The sequence below is a fragment of the Myotis myotis genome, unplaced genomic scaffold, assembly GCF_014108235.1.
Source record: "Myotis myotis isolate mMyoMyo1 unplaced genomic scaffold, mMyoMyo1.p scaffold_m19_p_1, whole genome shotgun sequence".
Taxonomy (NCBI): domain Eukaryota; kingdom Metazoa; phylum Chordata; class Mammalia; order Chiroptera; family Vespertilionidae; genus Myotis; species Myotis myotis.
In genome coordinates this window covers 85,357,455-85,369,859 of record NW_023416313.1, presented here as the reverse complement: position 1 = coordinate 85,369,859, position 12,405 = coordinate 85,357,455, and the positions used below count along the sequence as shown (strand labels likewise).

General features: G+C 39.2%; 1 long non-coding RNA gene across 1 annotated transcript in view; it reads right to left on the bottom strand.

Moving 5' to 3' along the window:
* Positions 1 to 800: 800 nt before the first annotated feature.
* LOC118673102 overlaps positions 801 to 12,405 on the bottom strand; it is a 34,462-nt gene continuing 22,857 nt past the window's right edge. Inside the window, exons 3-5 of the long non-coding RNA XR_004973306.1 lie at positions 4,299 to 4,370; positions 3,457 to 3,564; positions 801 to 835 (exon numbers count right to left, since the gene is read on the bottom strand). This is a non-coding gene — a long non-coding RNA (uncharacterized LOC118673102). The remainder of the gene's footprint in view (positions 836 to 3,456; positions 3,565 to 4,298; positions 4,371 to 12,405) is intronic.

Below are 12,405 nucleotides of genomic sequence, written 5' to 3'. Positions count from 1 at the left end.
TGCTGCACGTCACACATTCCACAGAATGAGCAGGATTGAGCTCACTGTGATCACTGCGACCAGGTCAATGCAGTGAGACACAGCTGTCCTGTGGAACGTGGGTTGTTAGATTGTCAACCTGTATTCCCCCATACGGCTCATGTCATAAAACTGGTCAGAAAGATGGCTCCAGGGACAGGGGAGAGAGACAGGGAGAGGTGGGCTCAGCAAGCTGCCCAAACTTCTCCCACTGGCAAAGGATAAGCAATCCTGAGGAACTGACCCTGCGTGTCTACGGGCGACTCCATGTGGAATCATTTCAGGATCTTTGTTAATGACCGGGATCAAGAGACACAACGGCTTCTCTCTGGGTGAAGCCCTTCAACAAAGAACTCCTTGAGTCACTATGAAGTGTTGCCTATACTACTTCACACTTAGTCTCACCCGATCCCTTTCAAAACCCACTTTATTTAAGCTAATAGTTATATCCCTACATGTAATCTCCCTTATAGCAGAGCTGCTTAAAACAAATTCTCCCCTTTGCCCTTCCGAAGTGTCTCTTCCACTCCTCCCACCTGGACCCTTCCTCTTCCTCTTCTGTCAGTTCTGTGCATGTATTGTCTTGTGATGCTTACCATGCAAAAGGCCATATTAGTTTTTAACTTGTACTAATTTTCACTCTTTTTGTTATAGGTTACATGACAGATATATTTGTTACACACAATATTGACAACAGTTTTGAAAAGACTTCCATTACTTTTTATAGAAATTTTATGAAAATATATAGAATTTAAAGTAAAAGATAAATTGAAATACTTGCCATTGAGCCTTGTTTTCCTGGGTTCCCTGGTTCACCCTTAAAAAAGAATAGTGATAATTTTATTAGTGCTATAAATATTAAAAAAAACAAGTTCAATATATATTTTTCCCTTTTTACAGTACCCACTGGGGTGCATGAATGTCAAATATACTTTTCAAGCTAGAGAAATGCAAACCCAGTGCAATGGAAAGAAAGCTAACATTCTTTCTTCAAATGCATTCTATAAACATTTTAGGATTTAATAAAGTGAGTCTAGATTATGATAGAGATTAAGATTATGCCAAGAATATATTCTAAATAAAATTAGTAGGAGTGATATGTCATTAAGTAGTCCTAGAAAAAGATTTAATTGTAATCACAGCCATATCTCATTTATTTAATTGCAATTACAGTAATATATTATTAATTATTATTTCCTGTTTATAAGGACATAAGATGATGACATGGTCCTCTTTGTGAGAATTCAGAACTCCCACATATTCAACACAGAGACAACTGCTCTTAGTGCAGGAGTTAAATAAGAACAGGAGCAGAGATTGATTTTAAATTTTAATTATCCTGGATTAATGATGGCTGAAATAACATGCTTTATTAAATTTGCAGCATATATTAAAATAAAATTGTCTGCCATATTACACCACTGTCATAATTTTCTAATACTCAGATTCATACATGTTTTATTATATTATATTATATCATGTTTTATTATATTATTATAATGACAGTCATGTTTTTTGAAAAACTTGATTGTAATGCCAGTACATATAGATGTTGTTGGACTTTAAAAGTAAGTAGTTCTCAGTTTATTTTTATAAAATCTTTTTCCAATGGTTAAGAGAGTATATAAAAATCAAGTCTGAGATTATAAATCCAGTTCAAATTATATTTGTGGAATTAAAAATAATTATACCTTTGTATTAAAAGTTCCATTTCTTATTTAGATGAATAAACTATATTCACTTAAAGACTGACATAATATTTGGATGGTTTACAAAATGTCATACATTAATTTATCTTGTTACTTGAAAGTAATTTATGCTTTAAATTTTCTGTACAGTATATAATACCCAATGATCTGACTAATTCAGTCCCATCAAAAGGGTCTTAACTATACTTCTTACTTGAGAAGACACTGTATCTTGTTGGAAACCAGCAATCAATTGGAGAGCTCTAAATATCCCTAAAGCTACAGCTTTTTCTATCTTTTGAGATATCAACCCAAGAAAAGGGGAAACATTAGACAGTTTAGGATGAAGCTACTCTCTCTGATGATTCAGTTAAAGCAATCCTAAATCATATGTTACAAATTAATTCCTCATTTCATATGACAAATTAACAGCAGCTTTCAGAAAGGGAAGTAGGCTTACAGAAGGTTGTCTCAGAAAAGTTTTAAAGTACCCTATATTCTTACAAACAGAATTGTTCTTTGAAAGACAAAAAAAAGCCATAATATATGAATATAAAAATAAAATATACCAAAACAATGAGCATGGATGATTTTTTTTTTTTTGGTTGTCTTTATTTTCAAAATTTTCTACATTATGGATAGTTTCTGTATTACTTTTGTACTATGTAAACACGAATGAATATAGTTACTAAAGTTAAAGTAATACACTTGCTCAATTAGTATGGCTTAGTGGTTGAGTATTGGCCTAGGAACCAAGAGATCATGGTTTGATTCTTGGTCAGGGCACATGCCCAGTTGTGGGTTCCATCCCCAGCAAGAGGCAGCTAAACAATGATTCGCTCTCATCATTGATGTTTCTCTCTCTCTCTCTCACTCTCTCTCCCTTCCTCTCTGAAATCAATAAAAATACATATATTTTTTAAAAGTTAAAGCAATACATTAAACAATTTAATTCATCAATAAACCTGAATTTCAAATTCTAACCCCATAATATAAGTGTAAAATTTGTTTGCCCTTTTCCACATATTTATTTAAATTGCTGGGTTGTCGCTATCAAAGCAAACCATTTATCTAGTGTCCTGTGCTGCTATATATTGACACTTGACACTAAGTAGTTAGTACTTAGGTCTAAGTGTTGAGATCACTTTTATTTTTTTAAAATAAATTTATTGGAGTAACAGCTCACTTTTAAATCATTTCTATTAATAAGCTTCATATACAAAGGACAAATAATATTCAAACCAGACCCACTGATGTTTTAACCATTAATTTTACTGTTTTATCAATTCTTTTGGTTAAGTTATTTATGAGATTAAATATTAGAAACATTTAAATTCTTTACTCTCCATAAATCATATGGGACCTGATTGTCTCTGCTATCGGTTTTTGGAAAATGTTATTAATCCCCCACCTACTGTTTCAAGCTAGTCTCCCTGTTAAACCAAAGGCACTGAGGAACTCTGTGGAGTCAGGACACGAGTGACATCAGGTTCTCCAATCAGACTCCGGAGCCTTACCTGAACACCAGCTTAGCTGTCTCCCCAGGTCCTTGTGGTTGCATGGTTCCCGGGGATTGAGTGGTAAAGCAGAAACCTGGCTGGCAGTGCCCTGCTTGGGGGCTTTCCTAGCTTCCACCATCCCTCAACCCACTCCACTCTCTCTAATCCCTCCCAACCCCACTCTATCCCAATTCTCAGCCCTTAACGCAAAACCAAACCTGTGAGAACAAGGGACCCAAAAAGCAACTCACGGGCTCTCCTGGCATTCCTCGGGGGCCATCTTTCCCGGTGTCCCCAGGAGGCCCTCTTGGGCCTGGAGGGCCAGGTGGGCCTGGGGGCCCAGCTTGTCCTTGGTCACCCTACAATGGAGAGGGGGACAGACCAACCATGACCACGGAGGATAAAGACCTAGGTCTTCTTTTCAACACTTTAAATTTGCATTATCTAATTCACATTTACACCATGAAAGAACCAGAGCAAGCAGAAGCATGAAGCCTGTAGGCGATTTGCCTGCCAGCAGGGATCAAATAAATATTCATGCTGCGGAGCTGAGTGGAGCTATTAAAACCAAGCAGCTCAGGAACCAGCACTCTCAGCTCTTGGAAATGCTGTGTCTCTTATCCCTCGATTCAGAGCTGGTATAAAGCCGTTGCATAACTTTATTCATGACAATGCTATATCCACCTTAATAAAGTGGCTGCATTTGAAATTGGACAATGTTTACCTTTTCATAACCTATAAAATTAAGCATACAAGCCTCTTGTCATGCTTTATAACAATTTATACATTACCAAAGCTAGAGACCTTAGAAACTGGGTCTATTACTGGATATAAATTAATTAAAAATAAAAGACTTTTTTCTTAATTAAAAAATTTAGACAGGCTCTCTATACCTTTTATTTTGGTACTTTCATCTACATTCCAAACAAATGCAGCTCACTAAACATAATTTTGTTCTAAGATATTGCCAAATAAATACCCTTCCACCCCCACCCCCACCCTCACCCAAGGGAGATACATGATAAAGCAACAGTATACAGAGTAATAACTGAATGCAAAGAAGAAATCAGACTTGAGCAAGAATAAGCACTACCTTAATCAAGCGGCGTTTAATGAGCTGCTGATCAGCAGAGAGAAACCCATGATTGATTTTAGGAAACACCATCTGATCAGTCAGGTGAGGTCAAAGGTTGAAGTTCAGAGGTGAGAGAGTTGAAGAATAGACATCAGAAGGCCCCAAGAAAGAAATAAAGATATATGCATTAGAGTTATAATGACCATTACATAAAACAGAACTGGCACTTGTGTCTGACATCAGACCCTCGGGCTCTGGGTGCAAGAAATGTAACCCTGAACCAGGATGGTGAGACCAGATTTGTAGTTAGAGGTGGACCTTTTTTGGAATCCCATCGTTTTGCCGTGGGGTTGGGCCTTTCTAAGGCGGTATACTAAAGGGGCAGGTAAGCTCGAGCCACCTGCACTCTGCACTCTGAGCAGAAAGTCCGCAGACAAAGCGCCAGTTCATTTCCGTCAGACTGGTCAACCAGCACAATGTGGCATGAACGCGACTGCCATTTTGTTGATGCCGAAGTCCAGAGCCCTTAGGGTGACTCAATTGATGGGGACATACTGAGAGCTTTGCAAAGCATACTCACTCGCCCCTCCAGGCCCGGCACCGTCCAGAGTCGTGCCTGCCTCTGCCCACTGTCCTTGCTCGACTTCAGTATCTTAACTCTCTCATATGCTTGAGAGTCTCCTTCATATATATTTGACCCCATTGATGCACATGAGGTCCAAGAACCCAAGAAGCTGGTACGCTTGATGAGAGGGAGCGGCAGGACTCGGCAGGCCAGTTTAGCTGTTCTTGCTCACCCTTATGCTGATTGCGGGCTCTGACGGCGGGCATGGGTGCCAACCACAAACCTTGACGGTGAGGATCTGATTACTGTGCAGGGCAGCGACTGTGGGGAAGCCTGGCAGACCCTACGGACAGGGCACAGCACCAAAACACGACACAAAACGTCACACAGACATTTCACTGGTGGACAAACAAAACAAGCATGTACCTAAAAATCACCCTGTCCCAGCTCTAAGTCTTGCCTTGCTTGACCTGCCATAAACTATATCAGACACATGAAGCTCCCAAGTGAGCCATTCCTTAAAGGGAATGCCAGATTGAGAGCCCATGTAACTGCTCCTTGCGGCAGGTACAATACATCGCAGGATACACTCTCAACATGTCTGGAATCTTAGGTACAAAATGTTAGTACAAACTGGAGATAACTACAGACACTGTTATGAAAACAACACTTTAATTTCCCTCTATGGGTATTCTGTTGAATCTACAACACAGTACATACAATATGTGCATTAATTCCTTTTTGGACAGCCATGAACAGAATTTTGCAGTCGGATCAGAAGTATTCCTCAGAATAAATGCAGTACGCCTCACAAAACACAGTCTTACCACCCACATATCAGAATTCCCCTCCCGAATCATCTGATGATTCTCAGGTCTTTCCTGTTTCAGGAATTCCTGCAGAGGAGGTAGATGGAAATCTGTCTCTTATAACATGGGCATTTCATGTCAGGGGGAGTTATGGTCACACTCCGTAGTAATTACTTCTGTCACGTACCTTTTCCCAAAGAACTTGACAGTTCACACAACCCCTTGAAGCAGAAAAGTGGTTTTGAATTCCTTAACCCAGGAGCACGGGGGAGACTGCGCTAGAGTCCTGTACTTCACTAACTGTCCTCACGCGGCCCTACAGGCGGTACCGATTGGGTGGGTCTGAGAGAGGAATCCTGCCTTTGTTCTACATCTTTTGCAACAACACGTGATATGGGAGCCTTCTGCTCCATTTTTTTTCACGCAGAACATGTTCACCGTACAAACAAAATAAACCACCACCACGGCGATCCGCGCTGCCTTCCTGCGTTCCCTCCTCCTCACTGTCCTTCTCCTCTTCCCACCCAAATCTATTTTGAGAATATTTTTAGGAAAGGCCAGAAAATTTCTAGTTTTTCAATTTTACTAGTTTGCGTACATTGTCTCCTTTATTTTCCCCTTACTGGGGATATATTTTACTTTTTAACAAAATCAATAAAACGATGCTTGTAGCATGAGACTTTCTTTTCAGCCCTAATGCCTTCGATTCTCATTCTTTAGAGCTGGGGCTCCTCAGGAAGCAAAGCAGAGGAAGTCGGACCCCTTTGCCAAATCCTTTCCGATAAGGCGATTAAGTGGCTGGGTAGTTTCAAGGTGACCTGTATCCTCTTTTTTCTTCTCCCTGAGTAAAAGTCCTTTAAGCATGGGCTCTACACAAATTCAGAAATGCTACAAGTTGGAAAACAGATGTGTACAATTTGCTTTTGTTTTACTACGGAATATGAGTTTAAAATGTTATTAGATGGTAATGTGCCAGCATCTTTCCATCTGTGACTCATTAGCCCTATATTACACAGTCAGAATTTTATGTATAAACCTCATATTTATGTAACAAAGAACAAAAACAGATACAAACAAGAAGTCTACGAGGGATCAGAATCTTGATTAGTGGCGATAAATCATAATGTCACTTTAAACAGATTATCTAACAAAAATCATTTAAAATTAAAAACCTTTTAACAGCACACATGGTAGGCCTCAGAAATGTTTTGAAATTTGAATGTATAAATAAGTCACTTCTTGTACTCCTATCTGAGCATGATCAGCTTGCTGTTTGATCATACTTTCTAAATGCTCAAAACAAAGGATTAAGTTTTAGAACTTCTCAGTTTGGTTTCCTGTGTTAACCAGATCTAAAGAGGAAGTGGAGAGGTAATTCTCACCTCGGACTGAGATTTTCTGTTTGAGGAAGCTGAGTGTATGTCTCTCCATCATCTGAACTGTGGACATGCTGCCAATTAGGTGTTTAGAAAATACATTTTTACAATCTCACTAGTGAACTAAGCAAAAGGACTTCAAGAGTTTACATGTAGCAAAGTAGAAAGGGGACATGTGGAGAAATTCTCTTAAATTCTAACAAAAATCCCATGGCCTGGGCTGCAATGATCTAGGACCCTGTGTTTTTAAAACTGTGGTAATGCTTGAAGGGTACTTGTCAATATCCCAGGAGTGTTTAAAGGCTATAATAAACATGGTGCATCTTCCTTAAGAGTTCATTTTAATTAACAGTAAATACTTTTATTTATTTTTTATTTTTAAATTAAATTTCTTGGGGTGACATTGGTTAATAAAATTATGTTTTATTTTAGGTTTCTGGTGTACAATGCTATACTACATCATCTGTATATTGTACTAGAGGCCCAGTGCACAACATTTGTGCACTGGTGGGGGGCATCCCTCAGCCTGGCCTGCACCTTCTTGCAGTCCAGGACCCCTTGGGAGATGTCCAATTGCCAGGCCCAAGCCAGCAGTAGGACATCCCTCAAAGGGTCCTTAGTGCTGCCTCAGTGGCAGGAGAGGCTCCCGCCACCACTGCTGCGCTCGCCAGCTGTGAGCCGGCTTCTGGCTGAGTGGCGCTCCCCTGTGGGAGTGCACTGACCACCAGGGGCAGCTCCTTCAATGAGCATCTGCCCCCTGGTGGCCAGTGCACGTCATAGAGACCAGTCATTCTGCCGTTCAGTCAATTTGCATATTAGGGTTTTATTATGTAGGAGTAGAAGCCCAGTGAGCAAAATCATGAAATCACGTGGCTCCGCCCTCCCCCCCCTCACGTGCCTCACTGTGCTCACAGCTCCGCCCACCTGCGCGGGTCTTTGGTCGTTACAGAATTAGGGCCACAGGCCTTTTATAATATAGACTGTGTGTTCACCACCCAAGACAAGTCTCCTATCACTATTTATGCCCCCTTAACCCTCTTCTACTCCCCCCACCGTTTTTCCCCTCTGGTAATCACTATACTGTTGTCTGTATCTATGACGTTGGTTTTTTGGGGTTTTTTTGCTTAATCCCTTCACCTTTTTCAGCTAGCCCCCCCAATACCCCTCCACTCTGACAGCATCAGTCTGTTCTTTATATCTTTGTTTCTATTTTGTTAGTTACTTTATTCTGTTCATTAGATTCCACATATAAGTGAAATCATATGGTACCTGCCTTTCTCTGACTGTCTTATTTCACTTAGCATAATACTCTGCAGGTCCCTCCATGCTGTCACAAAAGTTAAGATTTCCTTCCTTTTTCTTCCTTTTTATACCCAAGTAGTATTCCATTGTGTAAATGTACCACAGCTTTTTTATTCACTCATCTACTGATGGGCACTTGGGCTACTTCCAAATCTTGGCTATTTATAAGTAATGCTGCGATGAGCATAGGGGTGCATATATTTTTTGAATCAGTGTTTCGGGTTTCTTTGAATATATTCCCAGAAGTAGAATCACTGGGTTCTGAGGCATTTCCATTTTTAATTTTTTGAGCGAGCTCCATACTGCTTTTCACAGTGGCTTAAGAGTTCATTTTAACAAAATCAATAAAATTATGTTTGTAGTATGAGACTCTTTTCAGCCCTAATGCCAGTCTGCATTCCCACCAACAGTGCACCAGGTGTCCCATTTCTCCACATCCTCACCAACACTTGTTATTTGTTGATTTATTGATGATTGCCATTCTGATAGGTGTGAAGAGATATCTCATTGTAGTTTTAATTTGCATCTCTCTGATGATTAGTGATATTGAGCATTTTTTTCATATATCTATTGGCCACTTGTTATGTCCTCATTAGAGAAGCAACTATTCAGGACCTTTGCCCATCTTTTTTTCTCTTTTAATCTCTATTGTTGAAAGTATTACAACAATGTCCCCCTTTTTCCCCTCATTGACCCCTTCTAGCCACCGCTGCACCCACTCCAGGCCTTCGCTACCCTATTGTCTGTGTCCATGGATTATGCATCCTTTGCCCACTTTTAAACTGAATTGTGTGGGGGTATTTTTGGTGTTGAGTTGTATAAGTTCTTTTTAAATTTTGGAATACTCACCCCTTATCATATGTATAATTTTTAACATTTTTGTTTTTTTAAAGCGAATATTAACATAATTTGGGGTAGAATGTAAAATTTGCGCTTATTTTAAAAATGTTACTGTTTGACAACGATAGAGAATATCTTCTCATTGGGGTTCCTTCCAGATTCACACACAGACAAACTGACTGCTTCCTGCAGGTGGTCCTGGGGGCTAAGGCTGAAAAGCACCTGTGCTGAATGCTTATCTGTAGGTCACAGTTTTGTGTGGCTGTAACTGCTAGGCTTTCCTAGCTGTTTACACAGAGGGAGTACTTGTTCATTAACTATGCCATTTTCCCACAGTATCATTAGTCATACATCTTTCTAAGTAAATGGAATGGACATATTTTACTTGATTTACATCTCAGAAAACTTGCCTGGTACCCAGATGGTTCGAGTGGGTGTGGGAAAAAAACGTGTCTCCAGAAAAACATGGAGAATGAATCCAGGAATGAGCTAAAATACTGAAATTATTTGTACAAATATCACCCCCAAATATATTGAATTCTTAAGAAATTGGATATACAAGAGTAAAAACCACCTTATGCAACCTATTTTCCTCCTGAGAAAATACACACTCAGAGCCCTTCATGGATCTTCCTGTCATGCTGCGAGGTAGGTAACTATCTCAGAACAAGTATTTTGACACCATTGCAGGAGGGGCTCTATCTCCCTTCACTACCTTCTAGATTAAGGAAAGGTGCAAGCCTACCCCAAAGGGATGTTGAACAAATAAATAATTATGAGTAATGCTTCTAACCTACTTAGAAACCATAAATTCAAGATGTTATAGTCATTTTTATTGTGTACTCACTAATGATGAGTGTTATATGATTACACTACAGTGAGAAATTGTGTGTTTTGTCAAAAGTATTCAGTAAAGCAACGATAGAGCCAGAAATTCAATCCAGGACTTCTAACTCCAGACTTTGTCATCATGCTATTTATGTGTTTATAATTTCTCTCTACTTTATTTATAGTTTAAGTACAAGAAAGCTTGACTAATATTCCACAATATTTGAGAAGTGTTTATTGAGTGCCTTCTGTGCAGCATTCACTGTGTTAGGCCCTGGGGATTGAATGGTGAGCCAAGACCCTATGCTCACAGGTTTTAATGTCTGGTGGAGCAACGAGGAAAAATAAGCAGCCAACAGTCATATGGGATGACAGCCGTCTTGTTGGAGAAGTAGAGGGGCTACAAAGGAAATAATACATGCACCTAATGCCCGTTTGAGGAGCCTTGGGAGACTCTCAGCAAAGTGAATGAGAGGATGGCAGTTGGCACAGGGAGAGGAAAACTGAACAGAGAGAAACTGTCTAGAAAAATGCTATAATGGCCTAGTTGAGGGGCTGTACCCTAGAACTAGGGAAGAGACATAATGAGAGTTTTGAGTGATATTATGGAGGTAGAACTTGCAGGATTTATTTCTCCCTTATGGAAACATAAGGGAGAAAGAGCAGAGAATGGTCCTTGGTCTATAGGCTGAGGAACAGAGGATGTTAGAGGGAACACTAGAAGAGACTGGATTTTCTGGGCAGGTAGCTGGTTACAGATGATGAATTTAGTTAGGGACTTACTAACTGAATTTGAGGTGTCTATGGACAGCCAAGGAATGGAGGTTGGCTATGCACATGAAATAGTCAGGAGACAAATGGGAATCACGAGTCATAGGGCTGTGTGAAGTCACGTAGGGAGGCTGTAGGCAGAACCGCCTTCCATTTAAGGGATAGGCAGAGAAAGAGGCAACGACAAAGAGGATTAATAGAAGCGAGAGAATGCTAGCTCTATTCCATACAGGCGAATGTCTCAAAATGATAGACACACACACTTGACTTCACTGTTTATCGCATCATTAATTGTGCTGTACAGATGTACATAAATGACCCATAGTAAGAATAAGCTAACAATGGCAATGTCACTGACAGTGCTCACCAATAAACACAGGGAGTTGTAGAGGTAAGTAGGGAAAACAAGCAATTACTTTAATTGTAAAGGTCTCCAAGGGACCCAATACAAGAAAAAAATCTGTGTTATGCTGAGAAATGACAATCCCTAAGCTTCTCGATAATGTAAATAGTATCATGATTCTGTTTGCCCAAAATATATTATGCATTACAACACAACCATCACAGTGGGTATGTGTGCAGCATAAATAAAGATAAATATTCTGAGAAGTTGATAAGATGATTTCTAGCTAAGAGAGACCAGATGGGGAAATAGTATAATAGAATGCAAAAATATTTAGGTAAAAGAATAACTTTAGTTTAACAGCAGGAAAGGAATTAAGAGAAAGAAAATTTACTACTAAATCATTCCACATTGTAGTAGATGGTATCTGTCTGAAGAGAAAAAGCAACTATATGAAGTTCTAAATAGCTAAAGAAATCCTTTGAAAAAACATAATGTGAGCATTTGAGCCTATGAAAATCAGAATTTATAATTGACTGAAAAAGATCACCTTGTGGAAGTACTATTTATGAAAAAAAACCTAGCTTCCTGTAGTTGAATGTAATATTGGCTCAGAAAGTTAGTCTTTCTTTTTTATAGGTACTCCAAGTTCCATTCTATTGTGTTCTATTACCAATGTTAACCCTAGTCACTCCAGGAATTATCTTTTTACATGTAAATGACAAGTGTGAATTTTCAAATTATTTAGAAGAGAAAGAGAACAATGCAATCTCTGCATTGACAAATGTCATTAAATACTGTAGCTACTTGAATGCTAAGTAAAGACAAACCACAAAGGATCTGCGAATAAGCAGAAAGATGGCAGATAAACTTCAACACTGGCAAGTGTGAAATATAAGAAAAATTGCCTGAACCACAGGTACTGAGAACGGCTCTAGCTGTCATATACAAACTAAGAAGAGGTCCCAGGGAGTCATTGCAGTGTTTCCTAAAGACATAGAGCTAAGAAAGGCCAACAGAAAATGAAAAGAAGTCAGATTCCTGAAGAAGCATGATCCTGAGGGAACCAGAGTAGACACAGAATACAGGGAAGAAATATAAAATAGTTTAGCAGTCTTGGAGATCATTCAAAAATAAAACTGTATCAACTTTATTTATATAAACTTTGCTAGCACTGGACCAGAGCTGTTCTCTCTTTTAGAACATCAAGAGAACAGTCTTGTCTGAGGATTTCTTAGTAACAATAAAGATAAATAATGAGGACAATGGTAATGATAGTGATCAACATTAA